The following is a 27,421-nucleotide window of genomic DNA, read 5'->3' on the forward strand; positions in this document are numbered from 1 at the left end:
TTTAAGATCATCAAAAAAGGTACAAACCTAAATTATATGCCTCCTGAGATGATGCAGTAGGGAGGACACAATATCACCTAAAAATAGTATTGTTGACATAAATATTTAACCTGAATATAACCATGAAAAAAATAATTAAACCCATCTACAAGGTATTCATAATACAACTGGCTGAGACTCTAAAAATATGAATTCCATAAAATATAAAATAAGAGAGCTGTTGTAGATGAAATGAGCTAAAGAGACAACTAAATGTAGTATTTAAATTTTTTAAGACCTAGATTTTTAATTTTTTCATGAGAGACACAGAGAAAGAGGCCATCAGAGGCAGAGGCAGAGGGAGAAGCAGGCTCCATGCAGGGAGCCCAATGTGGGACTTGACCCCAGGACTTCAGGATCTCGCCCTGAGCTGAAGGCAGATGCCCAACTGCTGAGCCACTCAGGCATCCCAGTATTTCATTTTTTAGTTGATCTTTGATCAGAGGAGAAAAAAACACTGTAAACTACTTGGGGAGTTTTTTTAGGTAAGATGATAATTATTGCAGTAGTGTTAAATTTCTTGGGTGTAATAATGATAATGTGTTTTGTGGCCATATAGGACAATGTCCTTGTTCTTTAGAGATAATGGCTAAATATCCTTAAGTAATTAAGGATAAAGTCTGTCTGTGTCTGCGGTTTACTCTCAGTTTTTTCTGGAAAAAAAAAAAAAGAAATCTATCTGTATCTATGTCTATATCTGTCTCTATACCTATACTTATATCTTCCCTACATTTACATCTGTGAAGCAACTGTTAACCACTGTTGAACCTAGATTAAAGGCCTTTGGGGTTCTTTCAACTTTTATAGGTTGGAAAATTTGCAAACGAAGGAAATTAGGGAAAAACTGCTCTTGCTTACTATGTATTTTTTTCTAAAATGCCTCATATTTTTAAAATAAAGCAGGCTACAAAAATACACTGAAAATTGAAACCAATATTCAAAAAATATTAGACTATTTACTCACAAAATTCAAATGTGATAAAGGTCCAAGACTTGACTGTAAATCCTTTGACCTTGCCACATTACAGTGTTGCCTTTACAGCATATATAATCACAAACTTTGAACTAGTTTAGGGAATACCAGTTTATTTAATCTCCTGATCATAACGGTTTTCTGAATTTAACTTTTGCCTTTCACTGACTTTTTGACATTGTCAATTCTCAGGGTACTTTGAGTCTATAAAATAAAAGATTTGAATTCAGTGGAAGTTCAGGGTTCAGATAGTTCTAAGATTTTAGGTTTTCATGGATTTTAAGTATTCTGTCTCAAGTACAAAAATATAAGATCTGACATTATGTGTATATATGGCCTTTAACTCTGAAATACCACAGAATGTTTTCTGAATGAACAATAATATATACATTTGTTATTTAAAGTTTAATATAAAATTATATTCTGATTATTTGATATTATAATTCAATTATTCAGTGTATCCAAATCCTAATCATTCCAGAAATTTCAGCTTTTGCTATATTTTTTAAATTGAAATTTTAAAAATGAATGACTTCTATCATTGGAGTTATAAATAGATCTTTAAAATTTTATTTAAGTAATGCAGTAATTTAATTATTTTCAAGTAATTTATCTCTGAATGGATTGCTTTCCTCCTGCAGGATTCCTAGCCTCTACACCTTGAAATCAAAGTCTCATTCACTAGTTGAGGGATTTCTGAAAGCTTTTACTTTGTTTCTTTTGCTAGGATAGCCGTTTCCTTTGCATTAATTAAATTCAGCAAACCTGCCTTACATTCCACCTTATTTTAACAGAGAAAGCATTGAGGAATGGTATAAGGAGGGGAAACGTAGATATAAACACGGAGAAACACTCAACAAATGCAATAAAGAATGGACACAAATGTTTTGGTTAATAAATTGAGATCATTTGGGTAAGGAGAGTTTTGTGGACTTTATAGAACACCATGATTTATAGCACTATGGTGGCTACATTTCTATGTAAAATTCCCAGTATATAAAAATCTAGATCAAATTAAAATTGATAGAGCAAAGATTCAGAAAATAAGAAAGTTGCTGGTTACTACCAAAGAGTAACTAAAATTATATACATCTATGTATTAGGCTCAATATTTATATTAATATAGAGATATTAATATATTTAATATTTTATATATATGCATTATGAATTAACATATTCACTTGACATTTATTCAGCATCAGCTATATACCAAGCACTGTGCTGGGCAAATTTATATGCAAGGACCCTGTTAATATAGCCAAATGGGGTTGAGGTTTACTCCTCCCCCACCCTGTAGATTTTGAGCCACCTCATTTGTCCACCTGCCACTCAGAGTTCTCTCTTGAAGCTGCTTAAAAAATGCGATCTGCAAATATGAGCTCTTACCCTCATGTTGGAGCAATAAAGTAATTGAGACATTGGTTATTATGCTTCCCCTTTCAACAGAGTTTTGTTATTTTCAGATGTGTTATGGAAATCCATAATTATAGGTGTCTTAATCATATGTTTGGATAGAAATGCATTTCTGACTTTTCTTGTTGGCAGCTATGCTCTTATTTTTCAGATGTGATTTTTCATCTTAATTCCAATATGGAGAATGTGAAGTTACAACAGTGTTGTTGCTGATAATACTCATTGCCACTTGAGCCGACATGCTGTTTTCTGTCCTAAAACAGTCAAATTAAATTTTAAAGGAATAGCAAGATGAATAATACACAGAAAATGGCAGAAAACTTGACATAGGATAACTTTTTAAAAAAATTTTTATTTATTTATTATAGTCACACACACAGAGAGAGAGAGAGAGAGAGAGGCAGAGACACAGGCAGAGGGAGAAGCAGGCTCCATGCACCGGGAGCCCGACGTGGGATTCGATCCAGGGTCTCCCGGATCACAGAGAGAGAGAGAGAGAGAGAGAGAGAGAGAGGCAGAGACACAGGCAGAGGGAGAAGCAGGCTCCATGCACCGGGAGCCCAACGTGGGATTCGATCCCGGGTCTCCAGGATCGCACCCTGGGCCAAAGGCAGGCGCCAAACCTCTGCGCCACCCAGGGACCCCTAGGATAATGTTTAAGACAAATTACTTCAATACATTTTTAACAAGCCTGGTGGCACAATTACACCTTTAGTACCATGATACAGCAAGTATATTGGGCAAATCAGGCAAATGGATTTAACCATGACTTATTTCTGAAAAGGTCACAGAATGATTACTGTCTTATTTTTCACTTACACAAATGATTTTCATGTATGCTATTTTAAAGCACAGAATCGCTGTAGAAAGTCATTCTCTATTTCTCTGACCTCTTCTGTGGCATTTCAATCTAATGATTAAGTTAAAAGATGTCAGATAAGTGTCCTCAAGAGGTTTCATAGTAAACCTCACCAAAGATCTAGAATTGAAGTGTTTTCACTGTAAGTTACTATTTGCATTTATTCAGTTTCCAAGAATCTAATTTAAGAGAGGCTCAGGCACTAGTTGTATATCTAATGGCAATCAGTCAAAAAGAAAAATATAAGATTTCTTGAATGATACAAGATGAATCTAAAAGCAGTACTTAAAATATAGCTCATTTGTCTTCTGTTTTTTTTTTTTGTTTTCAGAGCTACTGTTTCTATACCATCTCCTGAGATGGCTTTTGGGAGGGATAAAATTTGGGAGGAATGAAATTTTTGAAGTATAAGCATTTATAATCCCTATCTTGTCTGTTCCCTAAGTGGGGGGTGGATACTGATTGAAGAATCTCTTTAATGGTAGATGGAGAGGCAAATAATAGAATACTTGAGAAATGCTGGATATCAACATGTATCTTGGAGAGATGGCAACTTCAATGACAGAAAGAGGTAAGGTCTAGATTCAGCATAGCCTGAAAGGCTGGAATGAGGCTGCCATGTTTGCTTACCCAAACATTCTCAGTTCATTGCTGAACTGGGACTGAGAGTTCATGAATAGTATGAAACTTTTACTTGTTTATTGGTCATGTCTATTTCTTCATATGTGTTTATATCTTTTGCACTGCACTGATTACTAAAATAAGCATTTAATTTTTTTATTATTTTTACTTGTAGGCATTCTGTTGCCTACTTAATAGCTCTCTCTGGATGTCCCTTTGGCCCCTCAGATTCACTGTGTGCAAGGCAATTCATTATTTTCTGTTCAAGTGTGACTGTCCTCTAATAACTAACACTTTTGTAGATAGTGTCATTCACCCAGTTGTGGAAGCTAAACATTTTAGAGCCTCTTTGAATCTTTCTTCTTCATCCTGCAAGTTGAATTTATGACCATCTTTCCGTCTCTCCATCCCATGGCCACTCTCTGACCTCAGGCCCTTATCTTCTCTTACCTGGGCCATTTTACTAGCCTCAGGTTTAGTCTCTCCATTTCAGGTGAATTGATTGTCTACACCATTACCACTTATTTTCTTTCTTTCTTTTTTTTTTTTTTTTTACTTATTTTCTTTCTAAGGCAAAGATCATATCCCTTTCATAGGAGATGCTACACAATCTATCTGAAATCTAACTTTACCAGCCTTACCTCCAGTCTATCTTGACCACTCTTTAGCCAGACTAAACTGATACGTTATTTATGATTTTGTCCAATCTGTTCTTCAAACATGCCTAAACATGTTCCCACCTCTGGGTCTTTGCACATTTACCCTACTGTTTTCCTTGAATGCATTTCTCACACATATACTGTCTGCACACAGACTTCTCACTTCAGGTACCTTCTCAGATGTTACCTTATTAGAGGAGCCTTCCTTAGCCACACTGTCTAAAAGATCAATCCTCCCTATGGCACTCTTCACTTCTTAGTGTTTTGTTTTACTTCTTGTCACTTCATGGCACTTCTCACCAACTAACATGTTATGTTTTTGTTCATTAGTTCATTCTTTGTTTTCCACCACTGGAATTTAAGCTCCTTGAGAACAGGGACTTTATTTTGCTGTATCTCTTCAAGTATAGTGCTTGCCTTCTGGAAAGTGCTCAAAAAATATTTGGGAATGAATACGTAAATTAAGTTCTTTTCAATGAGTTGAATGTGTTCTTCTCTTCTTTTGTCTGAATGACTCATTTTTCCAAAGCAGACCAAAATCAAATTCATCTTCCCTATGCCACCATTTTTTTCTACTGGAAAGACTTAATTACTTCATCTTCAAAGTTACTGTTGCATGTTATAAATAATTATTTCAAAGCATGTTGTTTTTTCCCAGCATATTGTTTATAAATGTTGTTTGTATTATTATATATGTGTTTTTCTCAATATAAAATATTAGATGTGATAGATTGTGTACTAGGAGCTCAAAATAAGTCCAAATTAGTTAACGAGCTTGAGTTGATAATACCAGTTATATTACAGGACCAGAGGCTTCTCTTCACAGTTACTTGGGTGGGGCCCCAGAACTGGTGAAAGTTTTCATGCTGACTGCCAGGGATGTTCCCTATCTCTGCTGTTTCATCCACTGTTACAGTGATGCCTTATTGCATGCTGAGAATAAGCATCACTCCTACTCGATTACAGCTTAAGATACAAATTTGGGGTAAATCAGTGTTTCTTCATGTTCTAATAATAACAAATAAACAGAAAGTGTTGGGCTCTGCCCTTTCATCTTTGTAACAGAAATTTGCCTCTAGCAATAAGCGCTGATTATATTTTCTCATGTGAAGCATTGAGTGCAGGACCAGTCCCCACACTCACTGCTCAAGAAAAGTTGTTGAAGAGAGTCCAGAATTGATTAATTATTTAATGGACAATAAATTTTTTTAAAGATTTTATTTATTCATGAGAGACAGAGAGAGAGAGAGAAGCAGAGACACAGGCAGAGGGAGAAGCAGGCTCCACGCAGGGAGCCCAATGTGGGACTCGATCCCGGGACTCCAGGATTATGCACTGGGCCGAAGGGAGGCGCTCAACCAATGAGCCACCCAGGCGTCCCATAATGGACAATAAATTAAAAGCGAGTGCTAGATATAAAGAAACATTAAAGTAATTTCCCCCTCTTTGGAATATTCAAAGTACCCCTCCCCCCACTGGATAGTCAAAATCACATTTACAGCACATATAACTACAATGTTGTGTTGTTAAATGTAGAAATACAAAGAGGGTCTGGGCAGCTGGGCTTGGCCCTAACTTGACATATCAAGTTAATTCATTCTACAGGATATAGGAAGACAAATGTAAAAATCTGCCTTCCTTGAAAATCTCTATTGCAAAAAAAGAAGAATTATACTCTTTCTGGATATTATTGAAGTCTTTTAGAACTTTAGGAGTTTAATTTGGGGCTTGAAATTAGGGTTTTCTCCTAAATTGTTAAGTTGTTCAGGAAAGCACCTTCTAAAGTATTTTAAATAACACGATTGCCTGACAATTACTTTGAACACACTGAATAATTTTCTTTCACTGAGAAAAATCTGAGGTCTTGAAAAAAATAATGTGTGTCTGTGTGTCTATGTCTGTATATATGTAAGAAGCAAAGGGAGCGAGGGAGCAGAAGCAGACAGGAGGATTGGGGGAGGGGCTGGGCTATAAAATTCTGGAGTAACAGTCCAAAAACATAATAAACAGAATTCCTTTCCTTATAACTTGCCAAATAATCTGAATAAGCTACAATTTTCCTGTGGCTAAAATCATAGAAGAATCTATATAATTCTTCCTGTGGGTTCTATAGGACACAAAAATGAACCCTAGAGGAATAGAGTCATGAAGAAATGAAAAATCTTCTCTCATAACCTTATTCTTTAACTCTCAAATTAGGCCTACAATGCACACAGGCTGCTCCTCAATCCCCCATCTCCAACTTTCTCTTGATATTTTTAGAGCTATATCTGCACTCTCTGTTGACATCCTAATATTACTTAGATTTTTACTTCTTTTCTAAATTTGAAAGTCCTCTCAGACTGTAGGTTGGCATCCCTGCGACAGTTAATGTTTTGCCGAGTCTCCTCCTAGTAGCAGTTGGTCCTTATTTTCTATCTCCAGTGTAGCAATCAGTGGTGGTTCTTTATTCATGTGTCACAGTGTTTGGAGTAATGATGGGTGGGTTATAGTTGATACTCCATCCCATTATGGACTTTGTTAGTAATAAAATAAAATTTTATTAATGTTATGTTAATAAAATGAAATTCATGCTAAATTATAATTTCAGATGTATTTGAAATAACTATATCATAGATAATCATAAATAAATATGGAAGATGTATTCAAAGGGAGAATGGAGATTGTTGAAGCATTTTATCTAACTATATTGTGAAATTTCATCGCAGGCTTTCAAAAATGTCAAAAAACTGATCCCTTAATAAAAGTATGGATATATTTTTAAAAGATTTTATTTATTTATTTGTGAGACACAGAGAGAGAGAGAGAGAGAGAGAGAGAGAGAATGGCAGAGACACAGGCAGAGGGAGAAGCAGGCTCCATGCAGGGAGCCTGACATGGGACTTGATTCTGGGACTCCAGGATCACAGCCTGGGCTGAAGGTGGTGCTAAACTGCTGAGCCACCCGGGTTGCCTCAAAGTATGGATATTTATTATAATTTTCTAATAGAAAAATATTATATCAAGACAGTAATAATTTCTTTGGGGGAATTGTAAAGAATTTTATTGTATGATTCATTCTTTAATAAAACTAGAATAATAAAAAAAAACTAGAATAATAGTAGGAGAGATGGTAACCTTTGTCTTAATATTAAGTAATCTGAATTGTTTTAACTCCGTAGTTACTGAAAATCCTACTTAAGGATCAGACAGCCAGTACTATAAGGTTAATTTTACTGTGTACAGGGGAGCAGCAATATAAACTACTTGAATACATTTTGAAGAAATGAATGAATGATTTGGGTGAAACACTTTGTTAGAATATATTCTATACTGTATATATTCAATAGTGAATATCATAGGACTATAATATAATTCATCAACTTGGAGATTCTTTTAAGCTCTTGCCATTTTCAAAAAAGGAAAAGTCATACTTAGAGTGTAGCAGGTGAGAGAAGTTTATTTTTCAGGTTCATCTGTGATAAAGCAGGAAACATGTCCCATCAGGAGTTGGGGAGAGAATGTGACTCAAGGTCCAGGATAATCGGTTCTTCTCTGACAACCTCTATTTTCTTCTTAAAAGTCGGTTTCTGTTTTTCTCTACAAGATCTCTGCCACTGTAGGTAACCGCTAAGTTACCCTCTGCTTTGGGTTTTACTGTTACCGCTACCACCACCCAAGTGTTCTTGCTGTGTCCTGTCCTGCCCAGAGCTTTGAGTCACTCAGAACTTCTCCCTCAGGACATACTCAGCTGAGTAAGGTATCATTGGCTTTGGGGAACGAAATATTCTTTGTTGTTGGAAGGAGGCTGTTCTATACATTATAGGGATGTTTAGCAGCATCCCTGCCCTCTGCCTGCTAAATACCACAAATAGTTCTCAAGTTGTGACAACCAAAACTATCTCCAGACATTGCTAAATGTTCCCTTTGGTTTCAACCACTTACACTTAAAACTTTCTGCTTATGCATCCCTCCTTATGGTCTCTCCCTTCCTTCCCCTTCCTTTCTCTCCCTCTCCCTTTCTGAGTCTCTCTCTCCCTGATTCTCACTTCCACTCTTTCTCACCCTCCCTTCCCCCCCCCCCTTACTATTTCACAGTTAAGCTCACTTTCAGGGAGAGAAAGTTTCCCAGATAGTGATAGTATGCCCAGCCAGTACCTTCCATGGTCTTTCCATGAGAGTTAAATAATATCTATCCTTAAGGGAGGTTAAATAAACCAAATCAATGACACAATTTCCCTTTTTTCTGTTACCATTTATAATAATTTATTTTTGTAAACTTTTGTAGAAATAATATCTTTAGTTGTGAAGAAAAACTTATTTAAAGTTCAATCACTCCTTCCTTTTCAATTGTTTTTTTAAATCAAGTAAAATAAAATAAATTACTTTTAATTTAAAATATAATTATTATGTGATTTAATTTTTTACACAAGGAGTTCTACCCACCACTTCTATCAGTACATATAGATCTTATATTCTGAAATGCTTGGCTCAGATTCAGATTGACACTTACTGGTAGTCTTACCTTGGAAATATACGTAACCCAATTATGCCTTAGTTTTCCTATTTTTAAGTGGGGATAAAATTAACACCAACCTTGTAGGGCTTTAAGAATGCTAAAATGATTTAATATTTATTTTTTAAAAAACCTTTGTCTGTTAAGTGAACAAAATAATAAATATATCCATTAGTCCCAAAAGAGACAATTCCATGGTTATCTCCTATATCAAACTCACTCATCACATTGTGTATTTTAAATAAGTACAGTTTATTGTGTTAATTATACTTCAATAAAGCTAATATAAATATATATTTATAAATTTATATTTATAACAGTGTTGACCTAATAATAAAAAAGTGGTTGTTTCTAGATAGTGGTAATCTGGGTGGTTTGTTTACAGTTAAAGTACAGTTTTATTAAATTTAATTAAACTTTTTCTCTGCATTGTTTAGATTTTTTATCATGAGATCAACACAAACTGTCACTTTCTTAGAGGGAAGCATTTTGAGTATAATAATGACGCCAATATTCATTTGTAATTCTTTACAACCTGTCACCCTTTCTTTGGCTTCTGATACAATATTTCTTATCCAAATGTCTGAAGACTATTAAGTCATTTTATATTTGACAGGCACACATCTCAGAGAAGACTTACTTTGCCATCTCTGAATGTGGCTATGAAAACTTATTGCATAACTTCCCCATGTGTTGTATTTCTTTCCTGTATTTGGAAACAATGCCTTGAGTAAGTGAACCTTCCTTATGTTTAACTTAATAGCATGAAACAATTTAAGTGTACTGTTGCTTCCTGTCTACAGAATGCAACTGCTATTAACCAATTTTAGCTTAGCAATTTTTCACATAGAGGAAGTGCTATATTCTTAAATTTCCTCTTAGAGGAGCTAAGCTCCTCTATGTAAGATTAACTTTATTTCCTGTATTGCTTGTTTCTTATTGTTTCCGCAGGCTGTACAAAAACATGACATTTTCCACGGAACTGTGTCTGAATGGGCCAAACTTTTATCAATTTCTATGCCATAATGACAGGAACATCCTCCTGTTCTTTTCCCTAATACATAAAGTGATCCTTTCATACTTGAAGCTGTAGGTAATTGGAAGATTTTTAAGATGAGACTATGGATGACAAGACAAAATATTTCAGCATGATCTGGCTACCAATAGTCTCATGTATTTCAACATTTTAAGTAGTGACTATGTGAAATACTTTTTAAGGTTACTTTTATTTTTTGTTATAATAATGTACATTACCTGTAAACATTTAGAAAATGCCGATAATTATTTTATTTCATCATCTCTCCCTGATATTGGAAATAGCAGTGGTCTTCCCTGTGCCTGCTTTTGTGTGTGGATGCAGGTTGGGGAGGGCAGAAGTGTGCTGGTTATGAGTCTTTTCTTAATTTACAAAATCAGGGACATCTGGGTGGCTCAGTGAGTGCCTTTGGCTTAGATGGTGATCCCAGGGTCCTGGGATCGAGTCTGGCATCAGGCTCCCCACAGGGAACCTGGTTCTCCCTCTGCCTATTTCTCTGCCTCTCTCTCTCTGTGTCTCTCATGAATAAATAAATAAAATCTTAAAAAACTAATAATAATTCACAAAATCAGCAATCACAGAACAGCCTTAAATCCCTCTGCCTTTTTAAACCTTGGGAGCAGCTTAGAACCAGTATACCTGAATTTGTTGGACATAATTATATTCTTATTCAAAACCTACTATCTGACCAGCTACTCTGTCAATATCCCCAGTCTGTTAAAGTATCATTTTGATTCCCTGTATGATTCTGTTACATCTCATTCATATAACTACTTCCTTACCACTTAGTTCTTTCTCTTTTATCCTTTAATTGTATCTTTTCTATTGTTTATTAAAGATACTTGTGATAATTCTCATTTTCATTTTCAAAACACCTCATGATCTCATTTGGCGGCTGCCTCTGATATGGTCCTTCTGCATGCAGATGAGTTATCACGTTTAAATAGACATGCCATGTCATTCACTGTATTAGATTTTTATTTTCTGTTAGATTTTTCCATGTTTGGATGCCTTCCTTGTCCTCCTTGGACACTTTATGGAATCTACTTTTGCTTTAAGCCTCATTTCAAGTCTTGTTTTCTCTAAATGTCCTCTGAGAACACATTTATTCTTATCCTAGTCTGATTATCTTTATTTATTTATTTAATTTTATTTTATTTTATTTTATTCTATTTTTTTTTTTTAGTCTGATTATCTTTAAAATTAAAGTCCAAGAATTTAGAGATAGAAGAACTCTTAGAGATCATGTAATTCAATCTTTTGGTGAGGCCTAAAGAGTTTAAGTGAATTTGTCAGTGTTGGCTGACTAGCGGGTGCACAATTAAGATTAGAATTTACATTTCCAAATTTTATATCACATGATCATGATCTTTCTCCAGTTTTTTTTTTTTTAAGATTTTATTTTATTTTATTTTTTGAGAGAGAGTGCAAGAGAGCAAAAGCAGGGGGAGCTGCAGAGGGAGAGGGAGAAGCAGGTTCCCTGCTGAGCAGAGAACCCCATGTAGAGCTCAATCCCAGGACCCTGAGATCATGACCTGAGCTGAAGGCAGATGCTTAACCAACTGAGCCACCCAGGCACCCCAGCAATTTGGTTCTGATATTTAGTCACATACTACTTTCTGGTTTATTTTATTGTCTCATCGTGTGAGTCTTGTTTCCCAGGTTGGTAGAGGCTTATTGAAAATCAGGCTCATATTTGGGTGTATATCCTCCACATGCGCCAGCCCAGTCTGAGCCATGGAGCTGTCATATGTGCACACCTCCTCTCCTTTCTTTCCCTCTGTGTGTGTCAGGGGGTACCCTAATTCCAACTATAGATTTAGCAGATATCTGTTTTTATTTTTTAATTAAAGACTATTCTTTTAGGAGTAGTTTTAGGTTTACAGCAAAACTAAGAAGATAAAGAGATTTCCCATTTACCCCCTGCTGCCACACATGCATAGCTTCCCCATCATCAACATCCCCACCACAGTAGTACTTTTGTTATAATTGCTGAACCTCTATTGACACATTACAATCACCCGAGGTTCATAGTTTACATCAGGACATTAGGGAGATGTCTGTTTTCAGGGGTTTTTATTATGAAGTCTTTATATACCCAATATAAACTTTGTTGGAGAATTCTGTAATCTTTTGTGTTGAGTTTTGACCAAATACTAGATCATAACATTTTTTGATGACTCTCATACTCTCCTCTATGTCTGACATACTGATCCTTATTAATCAGGCCCATTACCTCTCTTCCTTTTGCTTTCCTTGGCAGTAGGATAAAGCAGTCCTCTGTATGTGACAAGAACTCTCTCTTCTCCACCAAAACGAATCTTTCAACGAGGCCACAAAGACCAGAGCTCAGTGTAACAAAACTTTCTGCATCTTTTACGATCTGCTTTTTATTTCTCTGGTCCATTACTTAATTCTTATTCAGGTTTGTTTGGTCATGAAATTGTGACAAGCAGTAGTCCCTATGTTCATTAGACAGAGTACATCTTTGTCAATACATGTGTAGGAGTTTTGCCTCTCTCTGACTGGCCTCACCACAAATACAGAAGAAGTCTATAAAAACTTAAAATGTGTTTGGTGGATAGGAGGTTGGGAAGCAGCTGCTGTTAAGACAGTTGTGTGGAAACCACGTGGCTGAGTCCTAAAATGCACTCTATGGAGAGAGAACAGGTTTGTACATAAGGAAGTTTTAGAGGGAAATGCCCTTTCACAAGGGAGCACTCCCTCTGGAACATCAAGTTAGTAATCTAAACTATACTTTACTATTAAAACTACTCATGCTTAAAATAAATTGTCTTAGTCATTAATTAAATCATAAAACCACTGAATAAACTAACTGACATCTCTGTAAAATGAAGATTTAATTATAAACTTTAATCTTGGCAATGCTGCTTGAACGAAACTTAAAACTGTGACCGTAACTGTGTATGCTCAATAAAAGGTAACCTTTGCACTTATTAGCAACACTTCCCCCACTTAAGGGGTTTCCTTTCCAGAAGCTTTTGGCACATCTGACCCACTCTCCACTTTATTGGTCCTTAGGAGACATATGGACTTTTTAAAATATGGATTCAACATTCAGAAGCCTCTCAAATGACTTCTAACTCAAAACTTATGTTTGATCAGAATTTCAACTTGGAGAGATAAAGGAAATGTTAAGTAGCAGCATAACACATTCCTTTTCACATGTAATTTATTTATTTATTTTTTACTATGAGCTCATAACGTTTATTACCTATCGCAAAAATGAATTAGAAAAATGCTGCTTGCCAGCTATAATATCCCTTCACATTTAACACTTGCTGGGAAATGGACTGCCTTTGAGGAAGTACTTTTGCATTGAGGTGATGTGAGGGCATAGCACAGGGGCCATCTGCCCTAGTGCAGGCTCATCTCCTTGGATACCTTCTTTTATAGCAAGCCCTAGAAAACAGTAGCTCTATAATGCAGGCTATCCTTGGGGTTTTGCTTATTAAATTAGTGAAGATAATGGAACTTTGCTAACACTTCCCAAATCATATAATGGCTCATACAAAATAGTTTTTTTTTTTTGAAAAAAATAATTGCTCACATAGATTACCTGTTAGGTGGGAATTGGACCAAATGTCTTCCTCAGCAGTCATGTAGGCTCCCCAGTGGATGTTCTGTCATCTTCAACAGATGTTTTCAAGGATACCTGTTGAGCCACCATCCTTGTCAGCTTGAAGGGAAAAATGTGGTGGCTTTAGGAGAATGTGTGGTAGATTTTCATAGACCAGTCTTGAGCGTAGTGCATACCATTTCTGCTTGCCTTCCATTGGCTCATTGGTCAGATGGCCATACTTAAGTACAAGTGAAGCAGGAAAACGTTCTCAGGATTTGTGTCTGGAAAGAAGAGACATTCATGGATTTGGGCGAGCAGCTGGTTGTTTCTGCGACACCCATTCAAGTTCATTCAATTTCCATTGGTGCAGACAAGGGAATACCTTATGCTTGGACAGATCTTAAGAAAGCTTGGTCTTCTGAAGGCAAAAATAGGAAAGGTTGGTCTTCTGAAATGAGATTCTTTTAGTCAACTTCCTGGATTTTAATTCAAGAAAGTAGACCTGATTTCCCTCAATGAAATTGAAATCATTGCTACCAACACATATAACTTCAAATAGATGTAATTTATAATAGATTTTACAAAATTTGTGATCATATTTTCTGTGTTTGGACAAAGTCAACCACCTCTATCCCTGTGTAAGCCTGTATTCTATCCTTTACTTGACCATTTCAGAGCTAGGTCAAAATTTCAAGGGCTATAGAACCGGTTTGAGTTATTGGATCTTAAAACTCAACCAGGTTTCCCAAAAGGATATATTCTTTTTCATTCGGAAGAATTATACTAAAAACTCAAATGAGGAGTTATACTGTCCTTTGGATGTAAAGGTCTTACATGTTGGTGGAACTGAAAGCTTCAGAAGACTTCACACTAAGTTCAGTCTTACATTATTCAAATGGACATAGCTTTCCTGATAGCAAGTTGTGCGAAATTCACTTTTCCCTCTTCTCCTTTCCTTTTATTGTCAGTTTATTTGTTCAGTTGGGAAATAAAGACTACTAAAGCTTGAAAAATGTTTCTTCTAGCAGGACAGATTATCTACTGTGGTAACTCCAGTCCATAAGCCCTTCTGAATAACTGCCTCTTCCCTATTGTGACACAGGTAGCTGCTTTAGTGGGGCCTACACTACACCTCCTGGTAGTATTCCTTTTTTTTAAATTATTTATTTATTTATTTATGATAGTCACACACAGAGAGAGAGAGGCAGAGACACAGTCAGAGGGAGAAGCAGGCTCCATGCACCGGGAGCCCGACGTGGGATTCGATCCCGGGTCTCCAGGATCGCTCCCTGGGCCAAAGGCAGGCGCCAAACTGCTGCGCCACCCAGGGATCCCTCCTGGTAGTATTCCTAATAGTGATTCCCTAGTAGCTGGATTTTCAGTCCAGATTACCCCCAGGAAGCCCACTTGTTCTTTACCCAGCTTGCTCTGGAAGCTACAACTGTACACAACACTTTATAGAAGGTTTTTTCAGTGGGGTGACCAGCTGTCACAATTTTCTTGGGACTGATGAATCTTTGGGGGTTCTAAAATTGTGAAAATCCCCAGCAAACTGGGATGAATTGGTCCTCGTGTAGTCTTAAAGTTGTCTAGAACTTCTAGGTAACAACAGAAGCACGAACTACACTTTCTTATCCCTCAACTTGACTTTGTTTACTCCGGAGGTAGTAAACCTAACTCACTTGCCCTTAGCTCAGCAGAAAGTAATTATCAAATTGTAGTCCCACACCACATGCATCAGAATAGGAGTGATTTTTAAAATATAAATCCCAGGGTTCTACCCCCAGATCAACTGCCCAAGCCTTAACAGTTGGGGCTTAAAATCTCAAATTCCTAATAAGGGCACTATGGTGAAATGTGAATGTACTACAATTTGGGCTTTATTTCCTTGTGGAACCCATTTATGGATTGGTGAGAGATTCTCCTTTGCCCACCTGTCTGGATCAACTTTAGGTAAGTAAAGTGCTTGCAAAAGCCTCACACTTATTTTTCAAGGCACTCAACTTTATTTAGGAAATATAGGCACTTATGTAAATAAAGCTCCAAATTACAGTTAGAAACACCAGGGATTGCCAAACCTATCCCCCATACAAGAATGTTTGCTGTATATATGGGATTTCAAATATCTTTTTCTCAGTGGCTCCCTCTCCTCTCCCTCCCAGGGCAGTCATTGAACTTCCAAGCTCCCATTAGGGTTTCCTTTCTCTTGTCTGTTCCATAGCAGCCATTATTTTATTTTTTTTAAAGATTATTTATTTATTTATTCATGAGAGACACACACAGAGAGAGAGGCAGAGACAGGCAGAGGGAGAAGCAGGCTCCATGCAGAGAGCCGGACGTGGGACTCCATCCAGGGTCTCCAGGATCATGCCTTGGGCTGAAGGCAGTGCTAAACCGCTGAGCCACCCAGGGATCCCCTGTAGCAGCCATTATTTACATGGACTTTACTGCAGTCATCTGTACCACTGTCAAATCCTCTTGAGGGAAAGCTGCACTTTTTATCAACTCCGGCCTATTTTCTTTGCCATTTTTTTCTGTCTCACAGTCATTACCCCAATGAATGTGCTCTCCTCCCCTGGAATATGAGATGTGTGGCCCTTCTCACCCTGTGTCAGGCATAGTATGTACAACTCTCCTGAGATAACACAACAGGCCTCCCTCTTTTCCTCCTCCATAGCCTCTAAGCTGGATAATAGGTTTTCTGTGAGGGAAGAGAGAAGGCAATAATTATCAGGTTTCAACTTCTTTCCTTAATTGCCAGTTATTAGCTAGAACTTTCCTTTGCTGGACAGCATACTCCCCAATCTTCATTTTTTAAAGAAAAGCCTGTGGAAGGAAACAGCCTGGTGTGGTCATAGTAGATCTTTCCACTAGATGGCACTCCTAGGTTAGTTTTGTTTTCAGTTTCCTTCAGTGCAATGGATTAATTTTCACATTGAACCAAGAACAGAAACCCTTGATTTATATTTCATGATTTACTTGGCTGGTTACAGGGATGAAAGTATTTCACCTTGTTTCAGGAATTAGGAATACTGCATTGTTGAATCTGAGATATACTGTGGTATGTTGGGGAGGGGGTATATCATAATATAGGCAAACAGTAATAAGCAGATGAATACTATTTGTTACTGCAGACCAAAGACCTCAGAAAGAGGGCCTCTTTCCACAAAGATGGAGCTTGGGCCTTCCTATATCTTTCACGGGACAACTCTATTTCCGCAGGTACCTTTCTTCCAACTCCTAATTAAGCAGCGCACGAACCATCCTGCAACCTTTCACTAGACCTTTTTTCTTGATTCTCTATACTTAAACAGACTAAGTTATAGTAATGACTTTGGTTATACTTCGTGTTTGTTATTCCAGTCTATGACTACTTCAATAGAAAATAAATATATTTCCAGAGAAGATATGCTCAGCATTTTGGAGGAAGGTGATTTTTCATTTTAAATGCCTTGTCCAAATTAGTAAGACATTTAGCAAGTATCAGTATTTAGAGGCAGGAGAAATGGAAGTTTGAAAAAGAAAGAAAACCATGAGTAATAACCATATGCAAGTAGAATTTATGGTCTTAAGTTGGATGCCCCTCTTAGGAAAGTGGTGTCGACTTGGAAGAAAGCCAGTCTTAAAGAGGTTAGTAAATGCTTTTTTGTTGTGTTCCTAAGGAGTATGGCCTTGGAGACAATTTGAAATTGTTCTGAAGAACTGCTCTGAAGCTTATTAGCTACAAGGCATTTTAATACAAAAGGGGAAGAGAGGGATACATGCTTGTGAGCAGTTCTCCCAACACTTATGTCTTAGTACAGTAGGATCTCATGTATTAGGAAGCATTACTATTTTTTTTTAAATTAATCCTCTTTAAATAGTTAATAAATAAACACATGTTGGATCACTTTGCTTTTATACTTTAGAGTTTCCTTGTTAATGCTAATTTTCTGCATTTATCTGGGAAAGAGTGCACTTATTTGCATATTTGTAGAAAGAGGAAAAAAATGATATTAGAACTGGGGTGGAGGCAGGATTGGGAAAAGGAGTGAGGTGAGGTTTTAATCCTTCAAGAGAATAAGGGATAATAAAAGAGAGGGTTTGGAAAGCATAATACAAGTTAGTGGGTATTAGTGGCCGTTAGCTTGTGGAAAAACCATAAAAAAACTGGTTGAATATGTTAATAAAGTATGGGCTTATTCTTGAACCCATTCTGTTTGCTGTTGTTTATTATATTTATGATAAACTCTTCACTTAGACTTTGATAAAAATAAAATATACTAAAAATATATAAATGATCAAGGCCATTTTAGATTTTCAAGTTGTTAAATGACTGAATTTCTTGACTCTTTCACAATGATGATGTCTTTGAACATTACTTATAAATCTCAAAGGTCCTAAAACTAAACAGGTTTTTTTTTTTCAGTTTTTTTTTTTAATTGGAGATGTTTTCTACTTTATTCCAGCCTTTTAAATGTATATGCATAGTCTGAAGCAGGTTCATAAATTTCTGTCACTTATAGGGAATCTTGTCAGAGAATGACTATGAATTAACTGTTTTCTTAATCATACCCTATAACAGACTGTTATTTCAGTTTTAAAATATTGAAACAAAATAAAAAATCTAGCAATTAGCAAATACATTTAGAAAAATGGCCTGTTACAATGTTTATCTTTTTTGTTGGAATGAAGCTTTGATTGGGTTGAAAGGTAGATTTATATTACCACTTCAAAAAAGGCTGGTTGTAGAGTCTCCAAATAACAAACTAAAGTAATACTATGAAGTGTGGACACCTGCATAACACAGATGTTGCAATCATGTGAACTTCCCTTATTTCTGACTGCTTTTATGTCTTACAATGGCATTCTGAATTCCTGCCACTTCTAAAACAAGGCAAGTAAGTTGATACTGTCTGTAACTTTATTAATAATGTTTTCAATAATTCATATCAGCAAAAGATAGCTTCCTATAAAACAGGACACAGGACACACTTCCATGAGCATGTGTTCCAAGTTGACAGTGGCCTGTTAATGACAGTTTATGGAGATTAAATTACTTTTTTTTTTTTTAAGATTTTACTTATTTTTCATGAGAGACAGAGAGAAGCAGAGACATAGGCAAAGAAAGAAGCAGGCTCCCTGTGGTGAGCCTGATGGGAGACTCCATCCCAGGACCCCTAGGATCACGACCTAAGCCAAAGGCAGACGCTCAACCACTGAGCCACCCAGGAGTCCCTGGATGAAATTATTTTTATCCTATTTATTAATATGCTAAGTAAAACCACTTACTGGAGTCAAGACAAAAAGAGCATTGAAACTAAGCAGATCCAGAGTTGTAATCTTTATAAATTTTCTGGATGCCAGAATTCAACAGATTTAGGAAAATGCAGGGGAAAAAACCCTATATTTTAATTGTTTTGAATGAGATTTTGCAGATATGAAAAATACTAGAGTTGTTTGACTGGTAGGCTTAAGAGAGTGCTTCTCAAACTTTTAATATATCAGATTTAAGGCAAATAAAAAGGTATACTTAACAAAGCCAGAAAGAACCTTAGCATTTCATTAGTCCAAGAGATAGTTGTTATTTTTGCTGAGTGCAAAATTAGTACCAGTGTTTCTTTTCTTTAGGAAACGTTGCCAGTAGCCACAAGTAATTGCACATTCCTGATAGCTCTGGTCTCAAATGTTCAACCACTTATAGGAATGACTGACAGTGTAGAAATTTTCCAATTTTCTTTTCAATTTTAGAGATAACACAAAAACCAGTCTATATATAATTATTAATGAAAGCACATTTAAATATAAGCTGCAACTTAAATAAAAATTTTAAAGAAATACAAATGACAAAATGTATTTGGTATCTTTCTCTAAATTTTTGACTTTACCAACGTCTACAAATGTGCTTCTAGTTTTCATTTCAAGTCTGTATTAAATGAAAAATTCAACAAAGCTGGTTGAATTTTTTTTTAATTGAGAGACCTTTAAGATTTTTTTTTTTTTTTTTTTTTTTTTTGAGAGACCTTTAAGATTTTAAACTTAGGTTTGGCTCTTTTGCTTCAGGCTTCAAGATGGCACCTGGAGTCCTTATTTATTAATTGACCTATAGCCACCTGCTTAGGAGTGGAGAAGGAGATAAGAAAGGAAAGTAGGAAGAAAGAAGGAAATGAAAAGAATGAAAGAATTAAAGAAAAAAATGGAAGAAAACAGGGACAAAGGAATGGAGAGAAAAGAAAGAACACACTGACTTTTGCTGTTTCTCTCTTCTCTCTCACTTCCTGGAATATGAGTACAGAGAGAGAGCTATCATTAGGAGTGGTTTAACAGTCAGTTTACTCATTTTACACAGTAGTAAGTGCCTCAACCTTAGAACTCTTTACATAGATGATTCACAAGAATGTTATATAGGTAAATTATAAATGTAATTAAGCCATGAATACACATAGATGCTGATTTGTATAAATCTTCTAATGAGATGTTTTTCTTAGTCGGTATCAAATAGCTCACACACACACAAAAGCCTCCTAAGGAACATGTCCTCTGCGCAATGGCTACTTAAAATCCATTTATAAATGATTTCATGGAGGAAGAGAGGAGCTAAGATGGCAAAGGAGTGGGAGGACCCTAGGCTCGCCTCTTCCCTTGAACACAGCTAGAGAAATATCAAATTATTATGAATACCCAAGGACTTTATCTGAGTACTGACAGAACAAACTGCACAACTAGATGGAGAGGAAAGGTCACATCGTGGAAGGTGGAGGTGCTTAGATATGATTTGAGGAAGAAATGGATCACAGGTGCTGCAGAGGGAAGGAGAAGGGAAAGAGAGAGACATGGGAGCTCACAGGAGATCCACAAGGAAAACACTTCTCCAAAGCCATTGACTGGAAAAGTGAGATGGATTGATTTTCATGAATTTTCACAGCCCATGAGGCCCGAAGACTGGAGTTTTAAGAAGTTGGTGGTGTGACTGATGTGGAGCCCTGAGGGTGGTGTGGTGCTAAAGTGAAGAAGGGCAAAGGCTTGGGAGCAGACAGTGTGATCTGAGGATCCCCTGTGATGCACTGGCAGGGACAATGCTCTCTTCTTGGAGTGCATCAGGGAGAGGTGGCATTGCCGCTCCAGGGACAAAAGAGCTGGCAAGAGCCATTACTCTGCCCCGTCCCTCACCCTTGGCACAGAGATGCCTACTGAGGGTGGCTAACCTGGATACTGGCCCTTTTCTGGGCTGTACTCCACGCACCTGCACTTTGGTGCCTTCTACGATAAACCTACATAAGTCCTGGCACATGAGACTCTTCCTAAGAAGACTGGCATTGATCTGTGCCACGCCAGGTCCCTAACGTTTGGAGTCTTAAACTCAGTGGAGGGATACATGAGACACACAAGGGGAGATTGTTCATTCTTCTGGGAGGGCTTCCTGGATAGCAGCAGGTGTGAACTCCCTTCTCCAGGAATAAGAGATGGGATTGGTGCTATTTCTCTCCCCTGTCCCTCAATATAAACTAACTTAAGTAAGCAGTGAAGAATCAACACTGGAGATCTAAAGCACTTACACAAGCCCTGCCCCCTGCATTCTGCAGGTGCTTCCTGGGCAAGTGTGCCTAAGAACCAGTGCAGTTTTTCTGCCCCTCACCCAGAAAACCAGCACAAAGCCACTGCATGCACCTTGTCTACTAACCAAAGAGTCCTGCAAAGCTTCAGCTCTAGTGGAGATAGCATCAGGCCTCTTAACAAGCAGACCAGAGCACACCTAGTTAAAATTTGCTGCACTCTGGCCAAGATCCAAATACTCCCCCACTGCAGGCAAGGAAAAACTCTACAGAGGACTCATGTGAGGGAAAAAGTAGCTAAAATACAGCAGCAGAGTGTACTCAGCGTATGCCAGAGATCCTTCCTAGGGCACAATGCCTTGGACAGTATATGGCTCTTCTTCATAAAGCCATTACTCTCAGGAGCAGGAAACATAACAGACTGTCCTAATACACAGAAGAAGACAATAGACCTAGACAAAATGCCAAAACGGAGGAATTCAACCCAAAAGAAAGAACAAGAAAAAGTCATGCCTAGGGATTTAATCAAAGCTGATATAAATAATATGCCTGATCCAGAATTTAGAGCAACAATCGTTAAGGACACTAGCTGGGTTGATAAAAGCATAGAAGACATCAGAGTATCCCTTACTGCAGAGATAAGAGACTTAAAAACTAGTCAGGCCAAAATGAAAAATGCAATAACTGAGATTCAAAATTGTCTTTAGTGACCACAAGGATGGAAGCTGATGAACAAATAAATGACATAGAAGATAAAATTATGGGGATCCCTGGGTGGCGCAGCAGTTTAGTGCCTGCCTTCGGCCCAGGGCGCAATCCTGGAGACCCGGGATCGAATCCCATGTCGGGCTCCTGGTGCATGGAACCCTCTGCCTGTGTCTCTGCCCCCCCCCTCTTTCTCTGTGTGTGTGACTATCATAAATAAATGAAAATTTTAAAAAAAGAAGATAAAATTATGGAAAATAATGAAGCAGGAAAGAAAAGAGAAAGAAAAATATTAGATCACGAATGTAGACTTAAGGAACTCAGTGAGACCATAAAGCATGATAACATTCATATCATAAAAGTCCCAGAAAAAGAAGAAAGAAAAGGAGGCAGAAAGTTTATCTGAGGAAATTGTAGGTAAAGACTTCCCTAATCTGGAAACAGACATCCAAATTCAGGAGGCATAGAGAACGCCCATCAAAATCAATGAATGCAGGCCAACACCTAGACATATCCTAGTTAAATTTGAAAAATAAAGAGATGAAAGAAATTCTACAAGCAACACAAAAGTAGTTCCTAACTTATAAGGGAAGACAGATAAGATTAGGAGCAGATCTTTTCACAGAAACTTGGCAACCAAGATGTAAATGACATGATATGTTCAATGTGCTGAATGGGAAAAATCTGCAGCCAAAAATACTCTATCCAGCAAGGCCATCAATCAGAATAGAAGTAGAGAAAAAGTGTTTCCCATATAAGCAAAAGGTTCATCACATGTAGGGTTCATCACCACTATGCCAGCCCTACAAAAAGTATTAAAGGGAACTCTTTTAGTGGGGGAAAAAAAAATCAAAAGCAACAAAGCCTAGAAAGGAACGGAGAAAATCTCCAGAAACAATGACAAAACACTAATAAAACGGCACTAAATTCATTTCTGTCAATAATTACTCTGAATGTAAATGGAGTAAATGCTTCAATAAAAAATGTAGGGTGTTAGATTAAAAAAAAAAAAAAAAAAACCCAGACCCATCCATATTCTGCCTACAGGAGACTCTTTTTAGACCTAACCAGACATGCAAATTGAAAGTGAGGGGATGGAGAACCATTTATCATGCAAATGGACATCAAAAGAAAGATGGAGTAGCAATACTTATGTCAGACAAACTTAGATTTTAAACCAAACTGTAACAAGAGATAAGGAAGGGAACTATATCACGATTAAGGGATCTATCCAACAAGAAGGTCTAAGAATTATAAATATTTATGCCCCCAACTTGAGAGCACCCAAATATACAAAACAATAACAAACATAAGGAACTCACTGATAATAATACAATAAGAGTAGGGAACTTTAATCTCCCCACTTACATCAATGGACAGATCATCTAAACAGAAAATCAACAAGGAAACAACAGCTTTGAATGACAAACTGGACCAGATGGACTTAACAGATATATTCAGAACATTTCATCCTAAATCAGAATACACATTCTTTTTGAGTACATGAGAGATTCTCCAGAACAGATCACATATTAGGTCACAATTAGGCCTCGACAAGTACAAACAGATTGAGATCATACCATGCTTGTTTTCTGACCACAACACTATGACACTTGAAGTCAAACAGGAGAAAAAAATTTGGAAAGATCACAAATACATGAAGGATAAAGAACACCTTACTAAATAATGAGTGGGTTAACCAGGACATTAAAGAAGAAAGTTAAAAAAAATACCTGGGAACAAATGATAATGAAAACATGACAGTTTTCAAAGTCCAAAATCTTTGGCTGCAGCAAAAGTGGTCATTAGAGGGAAGTACATAGTAATATAGGCCTACCTCAAGAAGCAAGAAAAATCTCAAATATATAGCCTAACCTTACACCTAAAGAAAAAGAACAAATTAAGCCTAATGCTAGCAGAAAAGGAAAATAACAAAGATTAGAGCAGAAATAAATGATATAGAAACAAAAAAACCTGGTTGAATGGATCAGGAAACCAGGAGCTGGTTCTTTGACAGAATTAATAAAATTGATAGATAAAGCCCTAGCCAGACTATTCAAAAAGAAAATAGGAAGGATCCAGATAAATAAAATTGTGAGTGAAACAGGAGCGATCACAACCAACATCACAGAAACACAAATAATTAGAATATTATAAAAAAATTATATGCCAAAAAATTGGGAGATCTGGAAGAAATTAATAAATTCCTAGAAACATACAAACTACCAGAAGTAAAACAGGAAGAAATAGAAAATTTGAGCAGACCCATAAACAGCAAAGAAACTGAGTTAGTAATCAAAAATCTCCCAACAAATAAAAGCCCAGGGCCAGATGGCTTCCCAAGGGAATTATACCAAACATATAAAGAAGAATTAATATCTATTCTTCTCAAGCTGTTCCAAAAAATAGAAATGTAAGAAAACTTCCAAACTGATTCTATGAGACCAACATTACTTTGATTCCAAAGTCAGACAAAGATCTCACTTTTTAAAAAATGTAATTACGGGCCAATGTCCCTGATGAACATGGATGCAAAAGTTCTCAACGAAATCCTATCAAATTGAATCCAATAGTACATTAAAAGAATCATTCACCGCCATCAAGTGGAATTCATTTGTAGGCTGTGAGGGTGATTCAATATTCACAAATCAGTCAGTGTGATACGTTGCACTAATAAAGGATAAGAACCATATGATCCTTTCAATAGATGCAGGAAAGCATTTGACAAAGTATAGCATCAATTCTGGATAAAAATCCTCAATAAAGTAGGGATAGAGGCAACATACCTCAACATCATAAAGGCCATATACAGAAGACCTGCAGCTAGTGTCATCCTCAATGGGGAAAAACTGAGAGCTTTTCCTCTATGATCAGAACTAAGAGAGAGATGATCACTCTCCCCATTCTCAGCATAGTACTGGAAATCCTCACCTTAGCAATCGGATACCAAAAAAGAAATAAAAATGTCATCCAAATCAGCAAGGAAGAAGTCAAACTTCCACTATTCGCAGATGATATGATACTCTATATAGAAGACCCAAAAAATTCCATCAAAAAGTTGCTAGAACTGATACATGAATTCAGTAAAGTTTCAGGATACAAAATTAGTATACAGAAATCTGTTGCATTTTGATACACCAATAATGAAGCAGCAGAAATAGAAATCAAGGAATTGACCCCATTTGTAGTTACACCAAAAACCGTAAGGTACTGAGGAATAAACCTAACCAAAGAGGTAAAAGACCTGTACACTGAAAACATAGAACACTGATGAAAGAAATGGAAGAGGACACGAAGAAATGGAAAAAGATGCCATGTTCCTGGATTGGAATTATAAATATTATTAAATTGTCTATACTACCCAAAGCAATCTACACATTGAATGCAGTCCCCATCAAAATACCACCAGTGTTTTTCACAGAGCTAGAACAGTCCTAAAATGTGCATGAAACTGCAAAAGATCCCAAATAAGCCAAAGCAATCTGGAAAAAGAGAAGCAAAGCTGGAGGCATCACAATTCTAGATCTCAAGCTATATTACAAAGCTGTAGTCATCAAGACAGTATGGTTCTGACATAAAAAGAGATGCATAGACCAATGGAACAGAATAGAAAACCCAGAACTGGACCCACAACTATATGGTCAACTAATCTTTGACAAATCAGGAAAGAATATCCAAAGGAGCGGGGTACTGTCTCTTCAATGAGTAGTATTGGAAAAAGTGGAGGGTAACATACAAAAAAATGAAACTGGACCACTCTATTACACTATACAAAGATAAATTCAAAATGGATGAAAGACCTAAATGTGAAACAGGAAACCATCAAAATCCTAGAGGAGAACACAGGCAATAACATTTTCACATCAGGCATAGCAACTTCTTACTAGATACATGTCTGGAGGCAAGGGAAACAAAAACAAAAATGAGCTATTGGAGACTTCATCACAATGGAAAACTTCTGCACCATGAAGGAAACAAAACTAAAAGCAGCCTTCAGAATGGGAGAAGATATTTGCAAATGACATATCTGATAAAGGGTTAGTATCCAAAATCTATAAAGAACTTATCAAACTCAACACCCCAAAAATAAACTATTCAGTTAAAAAATGGGCAGAAGACATTTATAGACATTTTCCCAAGGAAGACATAGATGGCTAACAAACACCTGAAAAGATACTCAATATCACTCATCATCAGGGAAATACAGAACAAATCTACAGTGAGATACCACATTATACCTGTCAGAATGGTTATAATTAACATCACAGGAAATTACAGATGTTAGCAAGGATACAGAGAAAAGGGAACCGTCTTGCACTGTTGGTAGGAATGCAAACTGGTGCAGCCACTTTGGAAAAAGTATGGACTTTCCTCAAAAAATTAAAACTAGAACTACCCTACGATCCAGCAATTGCATTATTGCATATTTATGCAAAAGATACAGAAGTACTGATTTGAAGGTATACATGCACCCCAGTGTTTATAGCAGCATTATCAACAGTAGACATATGGAAAGAACCCAAATGTCCATCAGCTGCTGAATGGATAAATAAGATATGTGTGTGTGTGTGTGTGTTGTGTATGATATTGGAATATTAGTCATCAAAAAGAATGAAATCTTGCCATTTGCAATGATGTGGATGGAGCTAGGTATATCTTAATAAGCAAAGTAAGTCAGAAAAAGACAAATATACATTTTCACTCATATGTAGAATTTAAGAAATGAAGCAGATGAAGGTAGGGTGAAAAAAAAAAGAAGAAAACCAGAAAATAGACTGTTAACTGTGAGAGTTGCTGGAGGGGAGGTGGGCAAGGGGATGGGTTAAATGAGTGATGGGTATTAAGGAGGGAACTTTTGATGAGCACTGAGTGTTTATATGTAAGTGATGAATCACTAAATTCTCCTGAAACTAATACTACACAGTATGTTAACTAACTAGAATTTATTTATTTATTATTTTTTTTTAACTAACTAGAATTTAAATAAAAGTTCAAAACTAAGGTATAAATGAATGAATGAATTCATGGAAATAGAATATATCATGTGTTTTATAGGCAAATTCTGGACAAAAAGATTGATTTAAAGGAGTGTCATGCTCCTTGGCATCACTCTATCATTAGTAGAAGAAACAGTTGTCTGGGACTACTGCAGATATACCTGAGTTCTTGAGTAGTAGCCAAGTAAAACTGTTCTCAATCTTCTAAATATTTATCTCTTCAGCTCAGATTTTCAGAAGAAATTGGCCACATTAAGGAGAGTATGAGCTAGTAAAATTGTCATACCTTTTAGATCCAATTCCATTTTGTAACAAATATCCTAAAATTAAATTCATCGGTAATATATCTTATCTATAAACATAACTCATAAATCTACATAATGCCCATTCATAATAGTAAAGGACAATAAAAGAACAGATGATAAAATGATCTATATTACCATATGTAAATACTCAGGCACAGGTGTACTAGAAAACAATCTAGTTAGGTATTTGCACTTAAACACAAA

The 27,421-nt window shown here is 36.6% G+C and overlaps 1 long non-coding RNA gene across 5 annotated transcripts in view; it reads left to right on the forward strand.

The window, feature by feature from the left end:
* The window catches only part of LOC140602823 (uncharacterized), a 290,185-nt gene that overhangs the window by 31,624 nt on the left and 231,140 nt on the right, over positions 1–27,421 (forward strand). For all 5 annotated transcript variants that reach the window (XR_012005751.1, XR_012005752.1, XR_012005755.1 and 2 more), the window contains exon 3: positions 3,770–3,855. This is a non-coding gene — a long non-coding RNA (uncharacterized lncRNA). The remainder of the gene's footprint in view (positions 1–3,769; positions 3,856–27,421) is intronic.

Source organism: Canis lupus, chromosome 13 (genome assembly GCF_048164855.1).
Source record: "Canis lupus baileyi chromosome 13, mCanLup2.hap1, whole genome shotgun sequence".
Classification (NCBI taxonomy): domain Eukaryota; kingdom Metazoa; phylum Chordata; class Mammalia; order Carnivora; family Canidae; genus Canis; species Canis lupus.